The sequence below is a fragment of the Dendrobates tinctorius genome, unplaced genomic scaffold (assembly GCF_039654945.1).
Source record: "Dendrobates tinctorius isolate UK_male_01 unplaced genomic scaffold, ASM3965494v1 ptg000143l, whole genome shotgun sequence".
NCBI classification, from domain to species: Eukaryota; Metazoa; Chordata; class Amphibia; order Anura; family Dendrobatidae; genus Dendrobates; species Dendrobates tinctorius.
In genome coordinates this window covers 8,095,195-8,116,188 of record NW_027361810.1, presented here as the reverse complement: position 1 = coordinate 8,116,188, position 20,994 = coordinate 8,095,195, and the positions used below count along the sequence as shown (strand labels likewise).

General features: G+C 42.3%; 1 protein-coding gene across 9 annotated transcripts in view; it reads left to right on the top strand.

Moving 5' to 3' along the window:
• The window catches only part of TNS1 (tensin 1), a 461,328-nt gene that overhangs the window by 212,391 nt on the left and 227,943 nt on the right, over positions 1 to 20,994 (top strand). The window contains exon 1 of one of the 9 annotated variants that reach the window (XM_073545369.1): positions 9,403 to 9,872. The exons of the other annotated variants lie outside the window; for them this stretch is intronic. The gene's annotated coding sequence lies outside the window, so the exon portion shown is untranslated. Of the gene's footprint in view, positions 1 to 9,402; positions 9,873 to 20,994 lie in introns of those variants that run through there. 9 annotated transcript variants of the gene reach the window in all.

Here is a 20,994-nt window from a genome sequence, read left to right as displayed (position 1 = left end):
CATAGGAGGCGGTATTATAGTAGTTATATTCTTGTACATAGGGGCAGTATTATAGTAGTTGTATTCTTGTACATAACGGCAGTATTATAGTAGTTATATTCCTGTACATAGGGGCAGTATTATAGTAGTTATATTCTTGTACATAGGGGCAGTATTATAGTAGTTGTATTCTTGTACATAGGGGCAGTATTATAGTAGTTGTATTCTTGTACGTAGGGGCAGTATTATAGTAGTTGTATTCTTGTACATAGGGGCAGTATTATAGTAGTTATATTCTTGTACATAGGGGCAGTATTATAGTAGTTATATTCCTGTACATAGGAGCAGTATTATAGTAGTTATATTCTTGTACATAGGAGCAGTATTACAGTAGTTATATTCCTGTACATAGGGGCAGTATTATAGTAGTTATATTCTTGTACATAGGGAGCAGTATTACAGTAGTTATATTCTTGTACATAGGGGCAGTATTATAGTAGTTATATTCTTGTACATAGGGGCAGTATTATAGTAGTTATATTCTTGTACATAGGGGCAGTATTATAGTAGTTATATTCTTGTACATGGGAGCAGTATTATAGTAGTTATATTCCTGTACATAGGGGCAGTATTATAGTAGTTATATTCTTGTACATAGGGGCAGTATTATAGTAGTTGTATTCTTGTACATAGGGGCAGTATTATAGTAGTTGTATTCTTGTACGTAGGAGCCGTATTATAGTAGTTATATTCCTGTACATAGGGGCAGTATTATAGTAGTTATATTCTTGTACATGGGAGCAGTATTATAGTAGTTATATTCTTGTACATAGGGGGCGGTATTATAGTAGTTATATTCTTGTACATAGGGGCAGTATGATAGAAGTTATATTCTTGTACATAGGAGCAGTATTATAGTAGTTATATTCTTGTACATAGGGGCAGTATTATAGTAGTTATATTCTTGTACATAGGGGCAGTATTATAGTAGTTATATTCTTGTACATAGGAGCAGTATTATAGTAGTTATATTCTTGTACATAGGGGCAGTATTATAGTAGTTATATTCTTGTACATAGGGGCAGTATTATAGTAGTTATATTCTTATACATAGGAGCAGTATTATAGTAGTTATATTCTTGTACATAGGGGCAGTATTATAGTAGTTATATTCTTGTACATGGGAGCAGTATTACAGTAGTTATATTCTTGTACATAGGGGCAGTAGTACAGTAGTTATATTCTTGTACATAGGGGCAGTATTATAGTAGTTATATTCTTGTACATAGGAGCAGTATTATAGTAGTTATATTCTTGTACATAGGGGCAGTATTATAGTAGTTGTATTCTTGTACGTAGGGGCAGTATTATAGTAGTTGTATTCTTGTACGTAGGAGCAGTATTATAGTAGTTATATTCCTGTACATAGGGGCAGTATTATAGTAGTTATATTCTTGTACATGGGAGCAGTATTATAGTAGTTATATTCTTGTACATAGGGGGCGGTATTATAGTAGTTATATTCTTGTACATAGGGGCAGTATGATAGAAGTTATATTCTTGTACATAGGAGCAGTATTATAGTAGTTATATTCTTGTACATGGGGCAGTATTATAGTAGTTATATTCTTGTACATAGGAGCAGTATTATAGTAGTTATATTCTTGTACATAGGGGGCAGTATTATAGTAGTTATATTCGTGTACATAGGGGCAGTATTATAGTAGTTATATTCTTGTACATGGGAGCAGTATTACAGTAGTTATATTCTTGTACATAGGGGCAGTAGTACAGTAGTTATATTCTTGTACATAGGGGCAGTATTATAGTAGTTATATTCTTGTACATAGGAGCAGTATTATAGTAGTTATATTCTTGTACATAGGGGCAGTATTATAGTAGTTGTATTCTTGTACGTAGGGGCAGTATTATAGTAGTTGTATTCTTGTACGTAGGAGCAGTATTATAGTAGATATATTCTTGTACATAGGGGCAGTATTATAGTAGTTATATTCTTGTACATGGGAGCAGTATTATAGTAGTTATATTCTTGTACATAGGAGCAGTATTATAGTAGTTGTATGCTTGTACATAGGGGCAGTATTATAGTAGTTATATTCTTGTATATAGGAGCAGTATTATAGTAGTTATATTCTTGTATATAGGGGCCGTATTATAGTAGTTGTATTCTTGTACATAGGGGGCAGTATTATAGTAGTTTTATTCTGGTATCTTATCTACAAGATCATTATTGTTTCTGTAACCAGATATAGGCAGTGACTGGTGCTTGCAGGAATTATTTGCCATACTCAGTAGAATATGGACTCTTGACTCTTGTAAACCAGGTTGGATTCATGTCGCCCATGTCTGAGCTTCTTGGGATTGGTAATGATTAATTTCTCCATCTGCTGTATTACCAATGTATCGAAGCCTTCAGTTGTGATTGCCAATGCGGCTGTCATTGCCTATTATTACTTTGTGGTCACACAGGGTTAGGCACAGGTTGGTGCTTTGCAAGTGGAGACTTTTGTATAAGTTTATTCTTTGCCTGAAAGTATGAATCATCAGAATAATAACAATAACAACTATACTGTTATTAATAGGGCACTGAATGTAGAGAGGGGCGTTCCCGCCGGGACTGACCCCCTGGGCCGATCACTCACTGTAGATGATGCTCAGTCTCCTCCGTGGTTGGAGACCTCCCGGGAGCAGCAGGTTAATATTTGGTGAATGATTATTGATCTGTAACAAATCTTACAAGTAGTAATTATTAATGACTGACCATGTGGTTGTTAATACTCATTAAAAAAACAGTGTATCAAAGAGTTGTGGCCTTAAAGGAGCATTACAGCTATAAGTTTGATCAATGCGGGTAGTGGCTATAAATGTGCACATCCCCCTTCATTCATTTCTATGAGAGTTATCCTTGTCTGCTCTGCCATATATCACAATGGCCCCTGAATTTTATGACCGCAGCATGTTTTGGGGTAATTCCATGACTACGGTATTTATCTTTTATTTCTCCTAATATAGATTTTATGTTCATAGAAACATAATATCGATGGAATTGCCCTTTAAGCAACTTTCCATCCCTTGGGTCGCATCCCACACCTCCAGCATTGTGGCTTGCATTGGAATTAGCAGGTTCTCATGATGCTGTGTTTTCACGTTGCCTCTGGCGCGGCCGTTTTATTGCTCTCCGCACCGTGCTCAGCGCAGGTTTACAGTTTCCTTCTAGCACTTGTCTTGGCCGAGATGTGAGGGAAGCAGATAAACACGATGTTGTGAGACTCCGGTGAGTTATGGGCGCTATGGATTCTTGTACATGTACATGTACCATGTAAACCTACGTAAAGCAAAAACCGCTGTGCACAGGAAAAATCCGCTCGGAAACGCCGCGGTTTATTTTTCGCAGCATGTCAAATCTTTTTGCGGATCCGCAGCTGCGATTTCCATTCTGGAACATAAAACAAACTCTCTCGCTCTCTTTCTCGTTTCAGCCTGCGTTTTCTGCCAAGCGATGTGGATTCTCAGCAAAAAATTCCTCAGGATAATCCGTAATGTGTGCACATACCCTTAAGCTGCAGTAATATTAGCGATGTTTATGAAATCCTGCACAACCGCTTAGGCCTGTTTCACACTTCCCTTTTTTGACGTCAGTCAACATCCTCCAATTTTTGAAAATATCGGATCCACCAAAAAAGGGGTGGATCCGTTTTTTTCCCCCATAGACTTACATTAGTGGCGGATCTCGACTGACGGTCTTCCGTCCCACCCGTTTTTGGACGGATCCGCCAAGATTTTAGCGTCTCCCGGGCGGATGAGACGGACCCTGCAACGTTTTTTTCTTTGACAGTTCCGCTATTTTGAAGTGCGCGTGCCTGGAAGCTTTACTCCAGGATGCATTTTAACCATAAAATGCTGTACCGGGAGCGGTGAAAATCTCTATCTCTCTCTCCTCCAGACTGCGGCTCCTTTAACTTTTCCCTGCATGCCGACTCCAGCGGATCCGTCAAATACACGGATCCGGTGACATACGTTTGCCACACAACGGAGACTGATCCGTATTTAACCGCTGTGGCGGATTTAGCCGGCCGTCAAAATACGGAAATGGGAAACAGGCCTTGGGGAATCTGTTGGCAGGATTTAATTCTAAAACCTTTTATATGCACATGCAGCTTTTTCTTAGACACGTTCCTCCTTTACTGAGAAAATAACGTTTGAATTAATATGCAAATGAGGCTGAAGAGCTATGGTAGATCTGAAGCCTCTGTCACTACAGCTCTATTCTCCGCCCAGCGCCTCCTCCTGCTTGACTGACAGCCTCTATGCTGTGTGACTTCTGTAAGTCCACTTTATGCTTTAATGACTTTTCTTGTTAGTAAAGGAGTATTCCCGCCATGTGCAGCTCTGGCTGTGACCCAGGAGTTATGGATCTGACATCGACCGCATTCCATGTCCTGTATTACAGCTAAATGTCTCTTGTTCACTTGACCCAGGAGACTGGTAATAAAGATGATTGTCATTAACGCTGAATGATGTTGTGGTCTGTGCCGAATGATGAGGGACAAATAATCCGATCTCCCCCTGCAGCCATGCTGGACAGTGATGAGGGGGCAGATGACCCGATCTCCCCTAGCAGCCATGCTGGACAGTGATGAGGGGGCAGATGACCTGATCTCCCCCAGCAGCTATGCTGGACAGTGATGAGGGGGCAGATGACCTGATCTCCCCCAGCTGCCATGCTGGACAGTGATGAGGGGGCAGATGACCCGATCTCCCCTAGCAGCCATGCTGGACAGTGATGAGGGGGCAGATGACCTGATCTCCCCCAGCAGCTATGCTGGACAGTGATGAGGGGGCAGATGACCTGATCTCCCCCAGCTGCCATGCTGGACAGTGATGAGGGGGCAGATGACCCGATCTCCCCTAGCAGCCATGCTGGACAGTGATGAGGGGGCAGATGACCTGATCTCCCCCAGCAGCTATGCTGGACAGTGATGAGGGGGCAGATGACCTGATCTCCCTCAGCTGCCATGCTGGACAGTGATGAGGGGGCAGATGACCCGATCTCCCCTGACAGCCATGCTGGACAGTATTGAGGGGGCAGATGACCCGATCTCCCCCAGCAGCCATGCTGGACATTGAGGAGGGGGCAGATGACCTGATCTCCCCCAGCAGCTATGCTGGACAGCGATGAGGGGGCAGATGACCTGATCTCCCCCAGCAGCCATGCTGGACAGTGATGAGGGGGCAGATGACCCAATCTCCCCCAGCAGCCATGCTGGACAGTGATGAGGGGGCAGATGACCCAATCTCCCCCAGCAGCCATGCTGGACAGTGATGAGGGGGCAGATGACACGATCTCCCCCAGCAGCTATGCCGGACAGTGATGAGGGGGCAGATGACCCCAACTCACCCCAACAGCCATGCTGGACATTGATGAGGGGGCAGATGACCTGATCTCCCCCAGCAGGTATGCTGGACAGTGATGAGGGGACAGATGACCCGATCTCCCCCAGCAGCTATGCTGGACAGTGATGAGGGGGCAGTTGACCTGATCTCCCCCAGCAGCCATGCTGGACAGTGATGAGGGGGCAGATGACCTGATCTCCCCCCAGCAGCTATGCTGGACAGTGATGAGGGGACAGATGACCCGATCTCCCCCAGCAGCTATGCTGGACAGTGATGAGGGGGCAGTTGACCTGATCTCCCCCAGCAGCCATGCTGGACAGTGATGAGGGGGCAGTTGACCTGATCTCCCCCAGCAGCCATGCTGGACAGTGATGAGGGGGCAGATGACCCGATCTCCCCCAGCAGCCATGCTGGACAGTGATGAGGGGCAGATGACCCAATCTCCCCTAGCAGCCATGCTGGACATTGATGAAGGAGCAGATGACAGGATCTCCCTCATCAGCTGTGCTGGACAGTGATGAGGGGGCAGATGACCTGATCTCCCCCAGCAGCTATGCTGGACAGTGATGAGGAGGCTGGTGACCCAATCTCACCCCAGCAGCTGTGTTGGACAGTGATGAGGGGACAGATGACCCCAACTCACCCCAGCAGCCATGCTGGATAGTGATGAGGGGGCAGATGACCCAATCTCCCCCAGGAACTATGCTGGACAGTGATGAGGGGGCAGATGACCTGATCTCCCCCAGCAGCTATGCTGGACAGTGATGAGGGGACAGATGACCTGATCTCCCCCAGCAGCTATGCTGGACAATGATGAGGGGACAGATGACGCAGCCACCTCTAACCCAGACCTGCTCCATGTTATTGGAATATGAGGAATTTCACCTGGGGGGTAGAATGCCACTGAGATTATTCTTCTTACTCTCCCAGAGGTCGGAATGTGTCCATTATGGAGCACAGGTGCTCGGCTGGGGGTAGATGTGCTATGCGGGCTACTCCAATGTGTCACTTTCTTCTAACATTTTGCGGGTGTTTTTCCAGGACACCTTCCCACTAGTCCGATGTGCGCACTCTCTATGTATCATGAAACGGTCTGCACCTTTCTAACATCTTTTGTTTCAATTCTTTACCATTTCCAAGATCTCTGCTTGATGTCAGTGAATAGAACATGTCCTGATGCTATACTTCTTACCGCTGATTTTTTTTTAAATTTGCACCTACTCTACATATCCCTCTGAGACATACAAATATCACAGCGCACATTTCTCTCTTGTACAGTATATCAGTGCAGCTAGTAAGAGTCATCCTGATGTCTAGACCATTTAGCTCAAGGAGGACAGGATTGTTTAGACTGGATGCAAACGTAACAAACTCTCATCCGCAAGAAGTTTGGAGGATTAGTAAATTATTAGGAATTAGTAAATAGGAATGTTCTCATTCATGGGGCTGTTTTGGGAAGTTGGTCCAATGTTCGTCAAACTAAGCCGTAGAACAAAGTCTGCTTCAGGATTACATATATCTCCTTACCTGCAAAGGCAAACATTAGGTAGGAGGAATTCAGTGTTAGTTAAATTTAATGCTGCACTTCTTAATGTTTGATGTAAGAAATGCACATGGATCAGCAACAGAAGAAAAATCTAGAGGCTTTCATGGAGGAGAAAAGCAAAAATGTGCAAAATGGTTACAAAACTGTGGAAACATAGCAAAGTGTAACAGCAAAGAAAAAGTAAAAAAGTATCACTTGAGTGATGGGGCAGACATAACTGGTGCAAGCCATGCTCAGGGGCCCTAGAGGTAAGGGGGCCACGTCCAGCTCCAAAGCAGCAGTTGTCACAAACACATAAAGGGTAAATTATGATGAGCCATTGGATTGTAAGGGATCCATATGCTGTTCTTAAACTGGGGCCCCTTCTGTCTGTGGCTGCCCCCTGTTGAGAGCAAAAGGGAAGATTTACAGAGGAAACCACTGAGCTCAGAATCTGCAGCTCCGCAAGTCGTATGTCGGAGAAAGCGGGACCAAAACACAAGCAAAAACAAGAATGCAAAATGCACAGGTACATGGCAGAAAAGTCAAAGTAATCACATGTCAAGTGTAATTTAAATATATGAAATCTGAAATAAAAAATGAAGCCTATCTGCAAGGGGCCTTGATTACAAATCTCCAGTCATACTGTGTACACAGCTCCTCTGCAGACCTATGTGCTTCTGTGGTTACAGACTGCAAACAAAATCTATTTGGATTCAGATCCTGCAGTCATATGTTGTTCCCCTGAGAGAGGAGCGTGAAAGGGAAAACCCACTGAGGTCTGAACGTGGAACTCCACCAGTAACAAGGTCAGCTAGCAGCGTAGTCGTCCAGAAAATCCTCCAGGTGTTCAGATACCCATCTGAGAAGATTTCATCCTTTGTATATTCTGCATATGACTTTTTAATATATTGTTTGTTTCAATTTCTCAGAAGTTTTCAGACCTGTAAGGGTATGTGCACACATTCAGTATTTGCAGCCAAAAAATCCACTGCAAATACTGATGTGTTGGCAGGAAAAACGCAGCATATAATATGTGTGGTTTTGACAAATTTTTTACTTTTTTTTGCATACTTTTTTTTATGTGATTCCATGTTCATTAGTATGGGTGAAATCTGCAGCAAAAACACTTGAAATGATGCAGTCTGCAAATCTGCAAGGAAAATTAGCAACGTGTGCAAGAGACTTCAGGATTCTCATTCACTTTGCTGGTACCAGCAAGTTTTGTAATAAATCTGTGCTGAGAATTCGCGACAAAAGCACAGAAAACTGCAGCGTGTGCACAGACCTCAACAGTAAAAAAAAACTTATTTACATTCCCTTATAAATCAGCTCAGGCAGAATGTCCTGCGCCTGATCATTGGAGTATTCCGATACATTGTGTGAGCAGTATTTGTGTTTTTTTTTTCTTCTGATTGTAAACAATACTCTTTCTGTTCACTGACAGAAGGCAGAGATCTCACTACTGAAGATACATTGAAGCACAAAGTCTGTTAGAAAGTTACAGAACATTTTATGATCCAATGACCTTTATATGTATTTCCTCCCACAACCCAAAGACATACTGGTAGGGAATGTAGATTGTGAGCAGTGATGATGATGTGTGTACAGCGCTGCGGAATATGATGGCGTTATATAAACAAACAATAAATAACTATTTACATGAACTGCTGTGAGCGCCACCTTGTGGCCGGGGCGTTCATGTCCCTTCCTGCACACAACAGTGGAAGTAACTTGTTATTAGAATTAGATTAGAAATCTATTTGTCTTATGGAAGAAATTCTTCCAATTCTAATGTCCGGTTTAGTCATTGGGCAGTTAGGTAATTTCCACCCAATGTGGATGACTGTAGGCCATGGGGTGCAACGGTAGCTGTCGCCCCTCGGGGTCTTGTCGCGGTGGGCGAAGGGGGTCTTCCGTCACCGGTATCCTATGGTAAATGGGGGGAGGGGCTGTTCTAAATTTTGCATTGGTGGTCTTGGTTCCACTTGTGGGTAGACCCCGTACCTGAAGCTGTCAGCGGAGTCTTTGCTGATCATTTGCTCAACTTTTACCATTGTGTCCCTGAACACGGATCTAAATTTTCACGCAAAAAAACCCCCCAAATCTTTGCACCGTGAGCGATGTGCGCAGTCCGCCTGGCAGGGGCAGGGTTAACAGACAGGAAGCCAGCTGCATGTACAGTTTTTATTTTATAACATGTGGAAGAGAACTGGAGAAGGAATTGCTGGTGAGGCCCCTCCTGCCTCCACCTCTCCCAGCTGTGCTCCCTCCCACCTGGCCGCAGTCCCCCCCACCTACCCCCAGCCCCAGCAATCCTGCTGTTCTCTTCTGTATGTGTGTTCTAATGTTATTTCCCCCCTCCTGGATTCCATGCCCTTTAAGGCTGCACAGATCAGTAAAGCAGCCAGGAGTTGCTGTTGGGTGTGTATGTGTTTTGCTTGGAGTGAGCAGCTCAGGAAAAAAAAGGAACAAGATTGAGGCAAATGGATAGAAAGGAATAAGCGCCCCCCCTCCCCTCCCTACATCGCATTTCAGCTTTTTTTTCTACACAGTGTTTGCCTCAGCCCCACGCGGCTCACACACAGGGACAGAGCTTGCGCTGCTTACACTTCTGCTCCCACATTTTTCTTTCTGGGAACTTTCTCTGCTTTTTCCGCTTTTTACCACATTGTTTCCATTTGTTGCAAACATTGACACTTTTCTTGTAAGATACATTGTATCGTTTTCTTGGCATCACTCTGCCCCCCTCCCTCCTCACTTTACCTTTGTGTCCAGGTGAGAAGAAAGGAGGGACGGAGCCATATACTTTTTTTTTCTTTTCGTTTTCCTTTTTTCATTGATTCCCAGTTAAACTTTGGATTTGTACAAGAAAATTAAATATCGAGGAGCGGCGGCTGCGGCGGCACCTGGAGGAGGCTGATACACTGGGATCTTGTGGCAGCTGAGTAAGGTGAGAGAAGGGACAAGTGTGAGACTTTGTGCCGGTGGAGTTGGTGCATCCAGACTATGATGGCAATAACCTTCATGGCACAGATAGGAGAAAGACTGGGAATGATGGGTGACCGGTTATATGGCGGAGTCCAAGGCAACCTCATATAGGTACTATATCATCCCAAATACCTGGATCGATTAAGTGACACAAACTCAAAACACATAAGGCCATTATTATATTTTATTTAATAAATGTATAGAGATAGCAGAGCTGAGTTAGTAGTTTCGTGCCATGGGCCATTATGCCATTGCATGTTGTCATTTACTCTTTTCTTTGCTTTGCAGGTAAACTTTTTGCAATGTCTGTTAAATGTCATGTTGCATCAAAAAAATGACAAACTCCGCTCTGCTACATCTGCACAATTTCACATTCTAGATTCATTTTTTTGACAGCTTTATGGAGACCGTGACAGATGGTGGGATCCTTGGATTCCTGATGAGATTGTAGACGTAAACTGCTGGTGATACAGTGGAAAGTTGGGTTTACAGTAAATATTAAATTTGTCATATTTGGCCTATTACACACACAGAAATGTTGTTAGGACTGAACCAATTTTCCTTTTTTGTCATCTAAAAAAAAAACAAAAAACCTTTATATTTCTTATGATGGAATTCTCTTTCAGATATCAGAATGACAAAACAGTAGACTTTAATTTTCGATGAATTTTGCTGACAGCTTTATGGCTGACAGTGGGGATATATGTGGATTCTTGAGGATAAACCGATGCAAAGTGAAGATTTCTGACCAATCAGACCAACCTCACAGATGATGAAATTGTTCAGATTTGGCCATTTACACCCACAGATATTTAGTTAGAACAGAACCAATAATCTACGACTTGATCTGAAAATTAAACCTCTCCTTTCCTAGGATGTAGATAGGCAGATGGATGAAACAGATTTCTATCAGATCAATTTGCTAATTACACATCAATTTAGATTGCAGTACGTCTTATTGGCCAGAAATTGGTCGGATATCTGCCGCAGTATGCATTATGTCTGTGCTATCGATTGTAATGTCATGCATTTGCGCTTGTGCAGCTTTTTGCAATAATGTATCCAGCGGTTGATATATTCCTCTGAGATATATTTAATATTCTGGTTGCTGATTGATTCATTAATGAAGGATGTTCAACATTTTGAACAAGTTGGATTTGTCAGTGTAAGCAATCTAGAAGACTGAGATGTCTGTGTGCAGCATAGTCCGGAGGATGATTGATGATGATGACCCTGTGGTTACTGGTTGACAGGACACACTGGAGCTTGTAGTTCCCCAGACTTCTTTGCATTGGCATGTTGGATTACATTGCAATTTTTTCAGATATTCTCATTTTCAGTGAGACAATGTTTATTTCAAAGATATCTATGTAAATACTTTAATGCCTGAAAATGACAGAAGTATTCTAAGAGTGATCTGTGCTTGCAAACATCATTTTTCTTGTTTTGCCAATAAATGTATCACTCCTAGAATAATTTAATCATTTTGGAATAAAAGTATCTGCGTCGATTTTTTTTCCGGCTAGCACTGTACCGCAATATAATTTTTATTGTTCATGAAGTGCTAAAAATACAAAACCTGCAATTATTTTATGAAAGTAGGAGATGCTAAAAGTCAAAATATTGCAACCTGTGCACATCACCTCGTTTCCCTCAGCCTGCGCTGCATGCACCTATCTCCTGCAGGGAGTCTTTCATATAACAGTTCCATCACTTGCAGTCTTTAGGGCTGGTTGCTTTCCTCTACATCATTGGTCACAGGTTGCACCTGCCCTTTTACTGTCTTCTGCTTTTGGTCAGATAAGATGTAGCAGAGCTGAACTGGGGAGTGGAGATGAAGCAGCAGCACTGGTCAGATGGAGCAGAGTTACTGTCCTCAGGTGAAGTGGAGCTGAGTGTGTGTCATGTTACAGAACTGAGATAATCAGAGCCTGTCAGATATCACAAGATTGAGTTTATCAGAATGAGTCTGACAGATATACTGGAAATTATAGTTTGCTACTTGTATTTTTCTTTTCTTTTAAAATAGAACTGTAATGACACAACAGTACGTAGAAAATACTTTTTGAGCTCTGCTGTATGTAAACAGACCAGTGAATATGGTCACATAGTTATGTCTGTAGTCTAAACATACACATCTTTAATATCCATAGATTCATTGAAATGATTTGTTGTCAGAGACAAGCATTGCAGCGATGTATCAATACAAAACATCATGACGTCCAAAGAGGATCACATGAGAAATGATGACAACACCCTGAGTCCTCACCACACCGTGTGCTGGACAGTCTGTGCCAATGGCAGCATGAGGCCAACTGGGCAACCCGACCCGCAGAGCCTCCGGAGAGCTGGATGTTTACAAACAACTGACCATGTGACACCTGTCAGTAATGATGTGGAAAGTGTCCGAGGTCTCTCAGACTCTTCCCTTGTCAGTAACCTGTCAGTAACTGACCACTAAAACAAGGGTATAAATAAGAAAATGATATATAATATAATATAAAGCTAGTATAAATGATTGGTAATACAGACATTTATAACGCCAGCATAATATTATCGTGAATGAATGAATGAATTATTTCCCCATAACCTGACTGGTTAAAGTGGTTCTGTATAATAGTATAGGATTATATATCAATGATAAACCATTGTGCAATGATGATTAGGATGCAATATCATTATGTCGCAATAATGTGATACTGTATCATCTACGAAGTAAAGTAAAGGACACAACTTCAGTCCGACTTATCCACAAGCTGCGGATCTCTAGCCGTTATTTAACTGCAAACCTAGAATGATCAGCTGGACGTTATAGATACTCCTAGGTTTGTAACAATAGTGCTCTTTAGTAGAAAAACTTTTATTTGTGTTTGTGGAGTCACTGCTAAATGTTTATCCTGTGTTCATCTTGAATTACATCCTGTATTATACTACAGAGCTGCACTCACTATTCTGCTGGTGCAGTCACTGTGTACATACATTACAATACTAATCCTGAGTTACATCCTGTTTTATAGCCCAGAGCTGCACTCACTATTCTGCTGGTGCAGTCACTGTGTACATACATTACATTACTGATCCTGAGTTACACCCTGTATTATACCCCAGAGCTGCACTCACTATTCTGCTGTGCAGTCACTGTGTACATACATTACAATACTGATCCTGAGTTACATCATGTATTATACCCCCAGAGCTGCACTCACTATTCTGCTGGTGCAGTCACTGTGTACATACATTACAATACTGATCCTGAGTTACATCCTGTATTATACCCCAGAGCTGCACTCACTATTCTGCTGGTGCAGTCACTGTGTATATACATTACATTACTGATCCTGAGTTACATCCTGTATTATACCCCAGAGCTGCACTCACTATTCTGCTGATGCAGTCACTGTGTACATACATTACATTACTGATCCTGAGTTACATCCTGTATTATACTCCAGAGCTGCAGTCACTATTCTGCTGGTGCAGTCACTGTGTATATACATTACATTACTGATCCTGAGTTACATCCTGTATTATACCCCCAGAGCTGCACTCACTATTCTGTTGGTAGTTATTGTAATGTGTCAGCCAGCTTGTTATCAGACACTCTCCACTCAGCTTACCTGAGCCATTAGTTTCTTGTTCACCAGATATTTCTGCAGAGCCTGGTGTAAAAATGTAACGCCCAAAAATACAAATCACCAGAGCTGTCCAGATACTGAACAAGAATAGTATTCTGGAAGATTGCAGCTCTGAAGCTACAGTTATATGATCCCCAAGTTTCTATGTCAATTTGCACACAATTAAATACTTAGTCATTTATTCTCTTGGGCCATTTAATTCTCACTTACACCCATTGTATCCAGATTGTATCATCTTGTGAGCACAGTGTTCAGACAGATACAGTTTACCTGCGCTGATACATTGTAACAAACTGTCAGGATATAGAATTGTCTGGTTTGGATAAAATTGTAAAAATCCACAGCTGTGAGTAGAATTACAGATATTTAGCCACTGGATAACAGCAAGCAGAGAGTTTGAAACTGGCAACAAATTTATACAAGAGGCCAAGATTCATAATTGGTGTTATTTTAAAGTGACTTTTCTTATTCCTCTTATGGAATTTGTTTCTGTTTGCTCCAAATTCTTCAAAATGAAATATGGTGTTTTTCCCCTTTTTGCTGTCTTTTATCTTGTTTTTCACCTTTCTAGAGCAAAAAGTCTCACACAGTGGGGAAAAAAAAGTATTTAGTCAGCCACCAATTGTGCAAGTTCTCCCACTTATAAAGATGAGAGCGGCCTGTAAGTGACATCATAGGTAGACCACAACTATGAGAGTCAAAATGAGAAAACATATCCAGAATATCACCTTGTCTGATTTGGTAAGATTTATTTTGAAAATTATGTGGGAAAATAAGTTTGGTTACCTAAAAACATGTAAGATTTCTGGCTCTCACAGACCTTTAACTTCTTCTTTAAGAGGCTCCTCTGTCCTCCACTCATTACCTGTAGTAATGTCTCCTGTTTGAACTTGTTATCAGTATAAAAGACACCTGTCCACAACCTCAAACAGTCACACTCCAAACTGCACTATGGTGAAGACCAAAGAGCTGTCAAAGGACACCAGAAACAAAATTGTAGGCCTGCACCAGGCTGGGAAGACTGAATCTGCAATAGGCAAGCAACTTGGTGTGATGAAATCAACTGTGAGAGCAATAATAGGAAAATGGAAGACATACAAGACCACTGATAATCTCCCTCGGTCTGGGGCTTCACGCAAGATCTCACTTTGTGGGGTCAAAATGATCACAAGAACAGAGAGCAAAAATCCCAGAACCACACGGGGGGACCTAGTGAATGACCTGCATAGAGCTAGGACCACCGTAACAAAGGCTACCATCAGTAACACACTTCGCCGCCAGGGACTCAGATCCTGCAGTGCCAGACGTGTCCCCCCACTTAAGCCAGTACATGTCTGGGCCCATCTAAAGTTTGCTGGAGAGCATTTAGATTATCCAGAAGAGTATTGGGAGAATGTCATATGGTCTGATGAAACCAAAGTAGAACTGTTTGGTAGAAACAAAACTTGTCGTGTTTGGAGTAGACAGAATGCTGAGTTGCATCCGAAGAACACCATACCTACTGTGAAGCATGGTGGTGGCAACATCATGCTTTGGGGCTGCTTCTCTTTAACCCCTTCACGACCAATGACGCCACATAGGCGTCATGAAACCTGGTTCAAATCTGACCAGTGACGCCTATGTGGCGTCATGACTTTAAAGCCCCCCTGCGGGTCGGGCGACCTAGGTCACTGAAAGGTCACCCGACCCGCAGATACAGGGGGCTTTGTAATTCACCACAGGGGGCGTGGCTTCGCCCCCACGTGGCTACGATCGCTCTGATTGGCTGTTAAAAGTGAAACAGCCAATCAGAGAGATAGTAATATTTCATCAATGAAAATTGATGAAATATTACAATCCAGCCATGTCCGACGCTGCTGTAGCATCGGACATGGCTGGAGACACTGATTCCACCCCCCCACCGGTGATCGCCCCCCGCAACTGAATGACAGCGGCGATCTGCCGCCGCTGTCATGATCTGCCCCCCCTCCCATTCCCTCTGCTCCCCGCCAGCCTCCGATCCCCCCCTCACCCCCCCGGTACCTCCTGAGTCCCCCCCGTCCCTCCCGGTGTCCCTCGGGTCCGGATGATGGGCGCCGCCATCTTAGAAAATGGCGGGCGCATGCGCAGTGCGCCCGCCCGAATCTGCCGGCTGCAGATTCCATTCTTTCATTTTGATCACTGTCACAGTGATCAAAATGAAAGAAAAAGTAAATAAACCCCCCGATTATCACCCCCATAGTTAGAACTAATAAAATAAAGAAAATATTTTTATTTTTATTTTTCCATTAGGGTTAGGGTTGAAAAGAGGGTTAGGGTTAGGGTTGAAAAGAGGGTTAGGGTTAGGGTTGAAAAGAGGGTTAGGGTTAGGGTTGAAAAGAGGGTTAGGGTTAGGGTTGAAAAGAGGGTTAGGGTTAGGGTTGAAAAGAGGGTTAGGGTTGGAAAGAGGGTTAGGGTTGGAAAGAGGGTTAGGGTTGGAAAGAGGTTTAGGGTTGGAAAGAGGTTTAGGGTTGGAAAGAGGTTTAGGGTTGGAAAGAGGTTTAGGGTTGGAAAGAGGGTTAGGGTTGGAATTAGGGTTATGGTTAGGGTTGGGATTAGGGTTAGGGGTATGTTGGGGTTAGGGTTATGGTTAGGGTTGGAATTAGGGTTAGGGATGTGTTGGGGTTAGGGCTGTGGTTAGGGGTGTGTTGGGGTTAGGGCTGGAGTTAGAATTGAGGGGCTTCCACTGTTTAGGCACATCAGGGGGTCTCCAAACATGACATGGTGCAACCATTGATTCCAGCCAATTTTGCGTTCAAAAAGTTAAACGGTGCTTCCTCCCTTCCAAGCCCCGACGTGTGCCCAAACAGTGGTTTACCCCAACATATGGGGTATCAGCGTACTCAGGAAAAATAGCACAACAACTTTGGGGGTCTAATTTCTCCTGGTACCCTTGGGAAAATTAAAAATTTGGGCTAAAAAAATAGTTTTGTGGAAAAAATTTTTTTTTTTATTTTCACGTCTCTGCGTTCTAAACTTCTGTGAAGCACTTGGGGGTCCAAAGTGCTCACCAGGCATCTAGATAAGTTACTTGGGAGGTCTAGTTTCCAAAATGGGGTCACTTGTGGGGGGTTTCTATTGTTTAGGCACATCAGGGGCTCTGCAAACGTAATGATGACCGCAGACCATTCCATCAAAGTCTGCATTTCAAAACGCCACTACTTCCATTCCGAGCCCTTACGTGTGACCAAACAATAGTTCCCCCCCATATATGGGGCACCAGCGTACTCAGGACAAACTGTACAACAACTTTTGGGGTCCAATTTATCCTGCTACCTTTGTGAAAAAAAAATTGCTGGCTAAAAATCATTTTTTTTGAGGAAAAAAAATATTTTTTATTTTCACGTCTCTGCGTTATAAACTTCTGCGAAGCACTTGAGGGTTCAAGGTGCTCACCACACATCTAGATAAGTTCCTTGGGGGGTCTAGTTTCCAAAATGGGGTCACTTGTGGGGGGGTTCCACAGTTTAGGTACATCATGGGTTCTGCAAATGTAACATGATGCCCGCAGACCATTCCATCAAAGTCAGCATTTCATAATGTCACTACTTCCCTTCCGAGCCCCGACTTGTACCCAAACAGTGGTTCCCCCCTACATGTGGGGTACCAGCGTACTCAGGACAAAATGGACAACAAATTTTGGGGTCTAGTTTATCCTGGTACCCTTGTGAAAATAAAAAATTGCGCACTAAAAAATAATTTTTTGAGGGAAAAAAAATTTTTTTTTTATATTTTCACGGCTCTGCGTCATAAACTTTTGTGAAGCACTTGAGGGTTCAAGGTGCTCACCACACATCTAGATAAGTTCCTTAGGGGGTCTAGTTTCCAAAATGGGGTCATTTGTGGGGAGCTCCAATGTTTAGGCACACAGGGGCTCTCCAAACACGACATGGTGTCCGCTAACGTTTGGAAGTAATTTGCATTTCAAAAAGTCAAATGGCGCTCCTTCCCTTCTGAGCCCTGCCGTGTGCCCAAACAGTGGTTCCCCCCCACATATGGGGTACCAGCGTACTCAGGACAAACTGGACAACAAGATTTGTGGTCTAATTTCTCCTGTTAGCCTTGTGAAAATTAAAAATAGTGTGCTAAAAATCTTTTTTGAGGAAAAAAAATTATTTTTTATTTTCACTGCTCTGTGTTATAAACTTTTGTGAAGCACTTTGGGGTTCAAAGTGCTCCCTACACATCTAGATAAGTTCCTTAGGGGGTCTAGTTTCCAAAATGGGGTCACTTGTGGGGGAGCTCCAATGTTTAGGTGCACAGGGGCTCTCCAAATGCGACATGGTGTTCGATAACGATTGGAGCTAATTTTCCATTCAAAAAGTCAAATGGTGCTCCTTGCCTTCCGGGCCCTGCCGTGCACCCAAACAGTGGTTTATGACCACATATGAGGTATTGGTGTGCTCAGGAGAAATTGCTCAACAAATTTTAGGATCAATTTTATCCTGTTGCCCATGTGAAAATGAAAAAACTGAGGATAAAAGAAAATTTTTGTGAAAAGAAAGTATTTTTTTTTTTTACAGATCAATTTGTGAAGTACCTGGGGGTTCAAAGTGATCACTATGCATCTAGATAAGTTCCTTGGGGGGTCTAGTTTCCAAAATGGGGTCACTTGTGGAGGAGCTCCAATGTTTATGCACACAGGGGCTCTCCAAACACGACATGGCAACCGCTAAATATTCCAGCATATTTTCCATTCAAAAAGTCAAATGGCGCTCCTTCCCTTCTGAGCCGTGCCGTGCACCCAAACAGTGGTTTATGACCACATATGAGGTATCGTTGTACTCAGGAGAAATTGCCCAACAAATTTTATGATCCATTTTATCCTGTTTCCCATGTGAAAATGAAAAAATTGATGCTAAAAGAAAATTTTTGTTGAAAAAATTAAAATGTCCATTTTTTCTTTCCACATTGCTTTAGCTCCTGTGAAACACCTGAAGGGTTAATAATCTTCTTGAATGTAGTTTTGAGTAGCTTGAGGGGTGCAGTTTTTAGAATGGTGTAACTATTGGGTATTTTCTGCCATATAGACCCCTCAAAGTGACTTCAAATGTGAGGTGGTCCCGAAAAAAAATGGTTTTGTAAATTTTATTGTAAAAATGAGAAATCGCTGGTCAACTTTTAACCCTTATAACTTCCTAACAAAAAAATATTTTGTTTCCAAAATTATGCTAATGTAAGGTAGACATGTGGGAAATGTTATTTAGTAACTATTTTGTGTCACATAACTCTCTGGTTTAACAGAATAAAAATTCAAAATTTGAAAATTGCAAAATTTTCTAAATTTTCGTCAAATTTCTGATTTTTTGACAAATAAACGCAAACATTATCAACCTAAATTTACCACTAACATGAAGCCCAATATGTCACGAAAAAACAGTCTCAGAATCGCTAGGATCCGTTGAAGCGTTCCTGAGTTATCTCATAAAGGGACACTGGTCAGAATTGCAAAAAATGGCCTGGTCATTAAGGTCAAAATAGGCTTGGTCATGAAGGGGTTAAAGAGACAGGACAACTGATTCGTGTACATGAAAGAATGAATGGTGCCATGTATCGTGAGATTTTGAGTGCAAACCTCCTTCTATCAGCAAGGGCATTGAAGATGAAACGTGGATGGGTCTTTCAGCATGATAATGATCCCAAGCACACAGCCAGGGCAACGAAGGAGTGGCCCTGTGAGAAGCATATGAAGGTCCTGGAGTGGCCTAGTCAGTCTCCAGATCTCCACCCCATAGAAAACCTTTGGATGGATTTAAAAGTCTGTGTTGCCCAGTGACAGACCCAAAACATCACTGCTCTAGAGGAGATCTGCATGGAGGAATGGGCCAACATATCACCAACAGTGTGTGCCAACCTTGTGAAGACTTACAGAAAACCTGTGACCTCTGTCATTGCCAACAAAGGATATATAACAAAATATTGAGATGAACTTTTGTTAATGACCAAATACTTATTTTCCACCATAATTTGCAAAATAAATTTTACCAAATCAGACAAGGTGACAGGCCGCTCTCATCTTTATAAGTGGGAGAACTTGCACAATTGGTGGCTGACTAAATACTTTTTTCCCACTGTATTTCTTTAAAATATTGCATGTTTGTCTTCAGCTGTACCAAAATAAAGTTAGATTCTTTGTTCTCCTGTAGGGCAGTCGAGTACAATTTCACAAAAAGTTAGCGACATTTTGAAAAGTTGCAAATGATAAATTGGGCTATAATACCTTGATAAGAAAAACCGTGCCCATATTGGCAAACAAAATTAATAAAACAGAAAAAAAGACAAGTTAGATTTTCTTTTAAAAGGAGCAAATTGAATAATAAACAAGGCGCAAACATAAAAGTTGCTGTTTGAACCTTTTTCTGGAGTAAAAATGCTTCTAAGACGACGAAAAATCAAGGCCAAAGTGTATTAGAAAGGTGCAGAACTTTTTATTTCATTCCGATTGATTTATAATGGTTGGATCACTGCGGACACAGTAAATTTTCTCATCTATCAATCTGAATGATCCCTATGGCTACAGCAGTTTTATAATATATGAGGAGCTGAGCTTTCTGCTTGGGTTATCTCTTCATCAGAGTCTCGGTCCCAACATGCTTTTCTGTAAAAACATTTTGGAATTCCTAAACATCTGGGAATAGGATCAGCTTTGGCTTCTAAGAGTCATCATGTGAGGAGCCACATCCATGCGCCTCGTACCTCCCTGATAATGATTATAGGAAGCCACTGTTATTGTTACACATGGGGAAATCACCTAAAACATGAACAGAAGAGAAATCCAAGACCCTGAGCAGAAAGAAAGAATCCTCCATCCAATGCAAGAATATCTGATACTGAGAAAGCTGGGTGCAAATCAATATGGCTGTCATTAGAGAAGGGTTGCCACCAGGCTTTTCTTCTTTTTTTTTTTTTTGAGCGCTGAGTAAGAAATGATTCTAGTTATATATCATCTTTTTCAAATTCTAACTAGATTTACCATTCAGGAATCATGGAAAGCTGAGTAACAATCCATGTAGGAGGACAGATAAGCATATTGGTTGTGACCCAAGTTTGCCAGATACAGATATTAGCAAAAAAATTGTTTAAGGCACAAAGAGTTATTTAAAAGAAAAGTAAAAATGGTGTTTTATGCCTATTCCTAGTCCCTCGGGGGGCAGGGATTGGTGTAGGCATCAAAAGAACACGAATAGGAAAATCCCTTTTTTAATGCCCCGCCCCTGAGGTCATGCATTAGGTGGAATCAGCTTATCCTGTTCATTAAAAACTCCTAACACGTAGATTAAGGTGTCAGTGTGGTTCACTTCAGTGTCCCCTTCATAGATTTAGCAGTATCCACGAAGCTGAGGAATATGGAGCAGTTTTTGAACGTCTTCATACTGTAAAGTGTCCCCTGTGCTGCTGATTTGGATGGAATATCATAATCACCAGCATGGT